Genomic DNA, 9,177 nt, shown 5'->3' with positions numbered 1-9,177 from the left:
ACCTAGTATATCTCTGTTTGCTTGTTCAGGAACTGTAGAACTTTGATTATAAAAAATACCCTGATTTTGACCCCGAATTACTCGACTACCAACAGACGGATACATTTTAAACATTTTACATTTGCTGGTAGTTTTGCTGCATACAGACACCATTTTTCCATATGAAGAAACGAGAGAAAATTCCAGTTGGGGCCAATTGCGGTGCACCTCACATGCTACTTGCTTCGTTTCTGTGATGTCGGTTTATGCTAATCTATTTTCCTAACAATTTAAAGTATTAGTCTGACATTTTGCTCATAACAAGTTTATTGAAGAATATACGTTAGTATACGTAATATACGATTTGTAACTTTATAACAATATGGCATTCAAAAACCTACACATGGTGTACAAAATACAACAGCGTGACTAACCGAAGGTTAATACAGATTGATGAAATTTATTCAAGAAAACTTTTTTGATGTGAATCAAATAGAATAGCATTACAGGGCATTATGCATAGTTCAAAAACCTATAAACTGGATCTTTACTACGCAATGTATATGTTAAAGAATAGTATATCCCCTTACAACTTACTTTTACTTGCACTCACATTAATAACAACTGACTCCACAATTTCATGGAAAATCATGAAATCATTCATTTTCCGAAGCCGTGTCGATTTCTATCTTAAATAGCAAGTCAGACCGTATAACAAAGGTTCCTTTCACCACTAGGTGGATTAAATTAGGTTTTTATTTTCATATTTGCCTTGCAAAGTGCTCCAGGCAATAATATAGTTTGCTGCTGTAAGCTCAACGGATGCGATCTCTCGCAATGCGTCACCCGTCAGTGATGTTCGCAGATAAGTGAATTTATCGATGGTGGATAAATGTTTATTGTCATGGATCATGCTCGTAAATGATTAACGGAATGTGATCCACTCTTGCAGTTTCCCAGTACAAACGGGTAGTTTGAGCTCAGGAAGTTTTATTCACATCTGAGAGTCAGCAGCAAATGATATTGCGAGATCGGGGCGTGTGGTGATCAGTACTCCTACCAGCGGAAACCATTAGTGCCTTCTGTGACTGCTATAATACTAGAACTAGAATAATAGTCTAGAATAATAGTCGCTCTCCAGATCACGAATCACTTTTGCGTTTTCCTGTTCCCGTTTTTTCAACGACCGATGTGCGTAGAGATTTACGTTCTTCGTCCGTTTCGACAGTTTCCATAAATTGATCATCTTCTTGTTCATCCATAAGCACTTCTACACGCATTCGTACTTCCATAAATTTATCGTAGATTTCGTCCAACTTATTGATCCGCATTTCTAGCACGTTCCGATCACTTTCCTCGTTGTAGTTAGCAATAAAAGCTTTAAAGTTGTCCATAGAGTTCCGCAACGTACGCTCTTGCTTGAGCAAAATTCGTAGATCGTCTTTAGGCATTGTAACTTCTAAATTTATTCACTTTTGCCACACTTTAACTCACTGCACTACCTCAACAGTAATTATTAAGTACACGCGAAATTGATGACCGTTGACGCGATACGACAGAACTTGCAACCCAGAGACCATGCTAAACTACCGAAATAATTTTTATTTGGAATATTCAAGCTGACAAATCAGATCCAGGGCTCAATATTTGTTCGAATCAGTAAAGACGACAATAACGTCACAATTTATTTAACGCATGCAAAAAATACATTTAATCAACCACGTGCATCGACTTTTATTTGCGATGGCAGCCTGACCATGCTATTCAGATCCGCATCTGAGACATGCCCTTTTTCGAGCTACTTAGCCTTTACGTTTTACTAGCGCGGTTCGAACAGCAGCAGCAGCAACTTGACACAATGGCAATTTTCCTATTGTGTAACTTCGAGCGAACAATAACGGACACGCGGTTTCCTTGAATCCAGCCGTAGAAGACCAAATGTTGGAGATAATTGTTCACAGGTTCACTTATTGAAGGAAAACTCGCGTATGTGCTTAAACTCCGAATTTTAGAGAAATAACTTTTATTCTTGACTTGATCGAACGGACGAAAACTAGGTCAACTTGTTAACGTGATTGCTTTGCTTGATTGGTAGCATGTAACCGGCATAGAGAGAAAGTGGAGTCGGTTAACAGTTTTCCGTGTAAATTATTGAAGATAGCTAGTTTTTGGGTGAGAACTACTTGCTTCTGGCGCTAGTTGATAATTTAATGTATATTACCGCCAGAAGCAAGGTATTATCACTGCAAAACTAGCTATCTTCAATGATCCACTGTTCAAGATTGCTGATAAATTTATCAGAAAATTTAATAAACCAGGCAAAAAGTACAAATCCGGCCTTTTGCCGGATTGACCGGCCACCGGCTTTGCAAGTGAAAAACCGGTCGGGCCGGCCAAAAACCGGCCACTTGGCAACCCTACTCCTAACTACTTTTTGCGGTTAATTGAGACGATAATGGCGTCCATAACTTACTCTCCTTATTTTTAGAACTAACTTTAACTCCCCGCACATGCCAAATTTGGTTCCATTTGTTTGATTAGTTCTCGAGTTATGAGGAAAATTGTATTTCTTTTGTATGGGATCCCCCTTTCTTAAAGAAGGCAAAGGTCCTAATTCGCCATAGACAAAATTCCTGCCTCCATAAACCCCCATATGCCAAATTTGGTTCCATTTGCTTAATTAGTTCTCGAGTTAAGAAGAAATCTACGTTTCATTTTATAGGAGCCCCCCTGCTAAAAGATGCATGGGTCTCAGTACACCATAGAATAAATGCCTGCCTCCAAAACTCCCACATGCCAAATTTGGTTCCATTTGCTTAATTAGCTCTCGAGTTATGAGAAAATTTGTGTTTCATTTAACTTCATATAAATTGTTCAGTTTCGTTCAGTAGTTAGCATTTTAAATCTTTCATTCAAACGTTACACTTCTATTTTCGTTTTGACAAAATACTACCCAGTCCCAGTATAGTAAACAAAGACGTAGTCCTACGTCAAAATAATATTTTTTAAGATTTCTTGGTCAATTTTCTTTGGAAATGTGAAGATGATTTTTTCTTAAACCAAATATTTCCGGAGGTATAAGCAAAAGAAAATAAGAGGGTTTAACAAAAATTTCTTTTTTGTGAAAAGGAGGTGCTCCCATTAACCGTGGGGAGGACCAACCGGTGCCAATTTTGGGTTTTTGTTTTTGAACCTAAAACGAATAGTCAAAATTTGCTTTAAATCCGTAAAGGTCGATTACATGGTTCTCGGATACCTCGCGTAGAATTACCCGTAACGTGTCATAATTTTTAGATTTTAACATTAACTTGAATTAACAATAACTTGAGAACGGCTGGGCCTAAGAAAAATAGTTTATATAACATATTTTGTTCAAAATTATACGTAGAATTTGATTTTGCTTGAGTTTTATTGAAAGAAAGTAAAATTTGGGTAAATTCGAAAAATTTGTCAAATTTTAAAGATTTTTTTAAATCCAAAGATCCGTCTCGATCAATGACAATAAAGCAGAGGACGATTGCTTAGTGTCGAAGAAAATGTGAAAAAGTAGCACGTGCTACATATATGTACAAGAAAAGCAATCAAAGCGGTCGGGGATTTCGTCAAAACGTTTGTTTTGGTGATAATCATTTGCAGAGTTCAAATATCAAATCCACTCAAAATTCCACGGGATGCATAAAATATCGTCTACTTCTACTTTGAAAGGATGCACTCTGGGCCCATCGGATGGTTCCACACGTTGTGCCGGAATTATTTTTTGAGTCGCACGCAGTCCTGAACGGGATCGTTTACCATGATGCTTCAACGTTTCTACCGTGAGCTGAAGGGATTAGAGTCAATCAGTAGTGATCAGGAATGGAAGATCAGTGATTTTGACAAAATCTGTGAGTTATGGCCACACAAACAGATCACGATCCGTACATGATGAATTGACAAACAGTGAATCTTTAGCGTTGATCACAAGATTTTGTTCTCTGCAGTCGATCACAGTGTTACATCTTACCTAGCTGCGAGAAAAAAGGTCACAGATGTTGTTTGTATTGTAATTCATACGATGCACACAACCACCCAGATAACACAAAATCGTAACAGAAAGTTCACATTAAATCGTTTTCATGTCAAATTCACATTGGACTTGTATAATGATTAGACTATGTCAAATCGAAGTGAACAATAAGTTGTTTTGCAGTCGTGCGTGTCTTCATATACAATTCATGACTGTGAATTATAAAGCAGGTTAGACAATTGCTATATTTGATTATATCTTAATCATATATTCAGGAGTATTTAGTTGCGTGTTATAAAAACTGCGCAAAATAGAATTACAAATAGTTTTCAAAATTTTCGCACGTATATCGCCTCCACTTTGGTACATATATGTTCTTATATGGCGTGAAATATAACTTTTTTGTTCAGATATGATTTCGTATACCTCAGTTGCAATCGAGATATACAAACCAAATTGTTTACTGGGCAATCGTCTGTATCTGTTATATTTCTCAACGCAATCATGCAATGAACATGACCTGACATGAGGTTTATCATAATCTGTACGGATCATGACAAAGTGTTTGTCGCTTACAAGTAGTGATATCAATGAATCTGAATCTGATCGCTTCTATGATCTTGATAGCTAGAAGCGATTTTTTCCATCCCTGGTAGTGATTATTCATTTGCCCAGCCAGCAGCCGCGGTAACCGTTTTTCAACTGTTGAGATATAACTTCGTGAATGACTTCGAATTTTACCATGACCACGGCACATACTTCAAATAAAAAAGATGATCCGTTTTCAACGCATATGTAAGAAAATGTTAAGAAAAAAGTGAGCTAGACTAGAGTTAAAGGATTTTTTTGGCAAGGTTCACGTCAACCGTCGTGTGTGCTTTTAGTATTGGGTGCAATTCGATGAATACTACAAAATAGGAAGTTTCCAACATCTTTATGGCAGCTGTTTGCGAGACTATCAATTATCATCTAAAAAATAATGTTCATGGAAGTGGCTTTATAGACTTACTGATCCACATGAGATCTCCAGATGAACATAAAAGTGATGGTGACCTGGTTGCTTTCAGTGAGACAGCTGCTCACAGGGCCGGCGCTTCCCTTAAGCAAAATAAGCAGCTGCTTGAAGCACCACGTCGAGAGGGCACCTTTCCCCTACTTAAACAAAACTGTAGCATTAAATAAATAAGTGGTTAATATAAAATTTTCTTCCTTCTCCTTTAGCAGCATAAAGCCGGGATGGGTCCTGGGCTATTTACCGCCAATTCGTTGAGCATCTCGACACTAGCAAATCGACTTCAACTTGGTCGAGCCATATAATAAGTTGGAGCTCTCTATTCCTAAAGGCCCTCATAAACGTACGAACATGTTGACCGAAAATGTTGGTGAATTCATATTCGGTCAACACTCTCGCCTGTGTATGAGGGCCACGAACCAAGCAGGCAAAAGAACATGTTGGGCTTGTCGATCGACCTGAATGACCCGCCAACATTTTATTCGTTCCCAACCCAACATATGCGTATGTGTACGGGACACTTAAAACCAATCAAGGTCTAGAAGAGAACAGTTTCACTGCACGGTTATCCGATATTCTTGCGACGTGACCGACCCATCGTATTCTCCCAACTTTCGTCAAGTGTACTTTGATAATCATTCCAAGTAGTGCCTGCAGTGCATGGTTCATACGCCTACGCCATTCTTCGCTTTCCGTTTGCGCTCCACCTCCACCTGATGAAAATCCATTCGCAACAATACACAACAATCAAAACACTCAGGTAAACGTGTTGGGAAAGTGGCATTGTGATATTAAATTATTTAGAAATTTTTCGGGAGAGATTTTCGAATCTTCAGAATCCGCAATCAGTAGATGAAGTAGCAAAGTATGAGGACGAAGTTTCTGAAGGAACAGGAAATATGAACCGAACTTTTTCGTTTTTGAAGGTTTATCATTCTAATAATAGGTTTCAAGAAACCGACAATTATTCAAAAGAAATGGCGGTTGACTGTGACCAGTTTTGCGAAGCCTGCACTTGTGTGGGCTAATTTTCTCGCCTACGCGTACTCGTTCTAATGAACACGACGGCATAACCATTTCTTTCGAACTCCCGCTCTTGTTTATTCATGAACTGGAACGACTTTTACGAGTACGAGTGTATATTTAGCAGCCACGGTCGTTGCTCTCGCATGTCATTGCAGCTTGAGCAACTGATACCGATCACTCGCGAGGAAATCGAGGGCGTAAGACGAAGATGAAATCGAGGGCGTAAGATAAGATGAAGAGAACAAAAAGTAATGCAAAACCTGTATCTCAGTGTGCCGGTTGCTCTCACGGGCAGCTGGCTGCTCACGAGTTGTTTGCCTCGTGAGTGGTTATACAGAAAGACGCTACGAGACTGTGCGTTTGCGAGTGTGTAGGTAGTACAATGTTCTTCGGCTGTTCGGCTGTCGGCTGTTGCGCTGGCTGTTCTTCGTTTGTTCTGGGGGCGTTATTTTGAGAATTTGCTTGGAGCGACAAATTGGCTAGCGCCGGCCCTGGCTGCCCAGGCTTTAATATAGAATTGTCAACTTTCAGACAAGCTCGACACTGTTGACCTGGACGCTCTTCGAAGAAGCAGTGAATCAAGAAATTCAAACGAAGGGACGCCAACATGTTCAGAAGGTATTTGGAAAACATAGTGAATAAATGACACAAAAATCATTTGAAGATGCTCCCTCGGTTTCACAAAATCAGTAAAAAGAAAAAGTACGCTCAGCTTCCAATCACTTTTCCCATGCTTTGAATAGCTTTTTCTGACAATATATAAAAAATCGATCAGAGCGAAGACCTTTTATTGCCAATTACTCAAATATTTCCATATTTAGTTAAGAGACACAGCTCTCGACGTTGTGACGTGGTTGCTGTTAACATCTGAACTGTTTACTATGAATTCGTTAACAATATATTCATACCCCTTTTCCTCCTAACCTGTCTATCTATTATCATTGCGTCTCGATAACACTTCACCAGATTTTAGAGCATAATTTAGGCTATATATTAAATATTGACCTCATTTCTAAATACGCCCTTTTGAACAGTTACGTTTGACGAAAAAAAATTAAGTTTCATAGAAAATGAATCCTTACGTGGTATCTAACACATCAGCAAAATTTCATTTCAATTGAAAATAGTCGAAACAAAAATGGCTCTTTTTCCAGCATAGATTGAAACATTTCAATCGTAATTTTTTTTCACTTAGCAACAACAGCGGGTAACCGCAATCGGAAAAGTTTGTGGCACTTTGGTTTTTGAATTGTTGATTTACTATATATATTCATTCTGAAGTCTAGTAAGGAAAATACAAAGGTTGCTCGCAGTAAATTGAAGTTTGAAAATATGGCCAACTGAATTATAGCTACATATTCAGATACTAAGAAATAAAAAATAATCTAGCAGCAAGGCCAGGTCACGCCACTAGGTGGATTAATTCGGGTTTTAAACTTTTTTGTCGAGATATTCCCAAAGAGTTTCATTGGGATTGATATCTGGAGATGAAGACGAAATTGCCAACACCTTTAGCATAGATCCTCCTCCTCCTTACCATCACTCCACGTCGCCGCCGCCGTGTTTAACCGCTGCTTTCAAATTTTTTACATTTAGTTCTTCGTTTGGCTTTCTCTACACAAAACGACGACCATCCCGATCAGACAAACGTAAAAAAATTATAACAAATCATGATATTCTGTTACGACGGTTTTTCTAACATGATTTGTTATAATTTTGGTCTCGTTAGTAATTAAAATATCAAAAATTCTATCTGAACTTATATGCAATTGTAGCAAAACATAACAAAATTTGTTATGTTTAGAACAAAATTATATCAAAATTTGTTGTAATATGTCTAACAGGTTTTGTTATAATTTTGTTAAAATTTAACAAAAACTTCTTTGCCTTTATCTGCTATATCGACATTTTGTTTCGACGAAATTGTCAAAAAGTAGACAACTACTTTCGAGAACATTCACAAATAGCACAGAAAAAAACGTTCATACTCTTCCTTCAACCGGGATTGAACTCATGACATATCGCATAGAATGCAACGGTCTTATCCCCTATATCAGAACTATTCTTGAATGAAGGAAGAATAAATGCTTATATGATTTGGCCGATAGCTTATTCGGGGTTGTCAGTATTTGATTCAAGCTGGCTATAAATAGATAAAAAGCGTTCGGTGTTCGGTCCAAAGCCGTGATCAAGAAGAAGAAATCGAATCCGTTTAAGAGGCCATAGTACTTTTTCAATTCCAAAAAATTGAATTTTTTTTATTAATTAATTCGAAAGATTAACATTGTGAGCATATCTGGTTGAAGTCATTTGGATGAATTTCGAAAATTGACAAAGTTATAGCTATTTGTACTGCGCATGTCTGGCACGATTGCACAGCGAATAAAAACTCCAATGCCGTTTATCACGAAACCAGGTTTTCAAAGTCGATATCATAAATATCTCAAGAACGGCTCGAGCAATTCTCTTGCTTCTTTTTTTGTTTCAAAGCTAACAAAATTATCCAGTGTTTGATCTATCTTTTTTTCGATATTGCAATATATGTATTTTTTACAAATGTTTAAAGTCAATTTTTTCGACTAAAAACCTGACTTTTATGTTTGAATGTCTGTCATTTTGTTATGCGTTCGAATTTAAAAAAAGGATGGGTCAAACACGAGATTAAATTATCTATCTATTACAATTTCATTTTGTTTTGGAATTTTTCATTTCGGATAAGCCTTCGAGCGCCAATCCATGGTACACCGCAATTCATGTTTTTTCTGAATGATGTTTTTCAAGGAGCCGTAGGGGAGGGAGGAAGAGGTTTCCATATAAAAATTGTTAATAATTGTCTAAAGTGCAATGTTTATAATGCAAAAAAAACTCAAATCGAATCGTCTAGCGCGTTATCTAGAAAAAAAAATTGAAATGAGGCAAAAAATATGGTGCAAAAGGTACTACGCCCCATCAGTCCGTGTTGCACCTTTTTAAGAATGTTGCACGATGTGCCATCAAATACATAATAAAATAAGGCCGTCAAGACTTTTTTGCTATGAGTCTTACGCGTATATTTCAGCTTTCATGTCTATAGACTTTTCTGCTCACAGAAACGATTAAAAACACAGAAACGATTATACTATGAACTTGACTTTGAACTATGACTTTGTCACTA

The sequence above is a fragment of the Sabethes cyaneus genome, chromosome 3 (assembly GCF_943734655.1).
Source record: "Sabethes cyaneus chromosome 3, idSabCyanKW18_F2, whole genome shotgun sequence".
NCBI lineage: Eukaryota > Metazoa > Arthropoda > Insecta > Diptera > Culicidae > Sabethes > Sabethes cyaneus.
Note: the sequence above shows the minus strand (reverse complement) of the source record.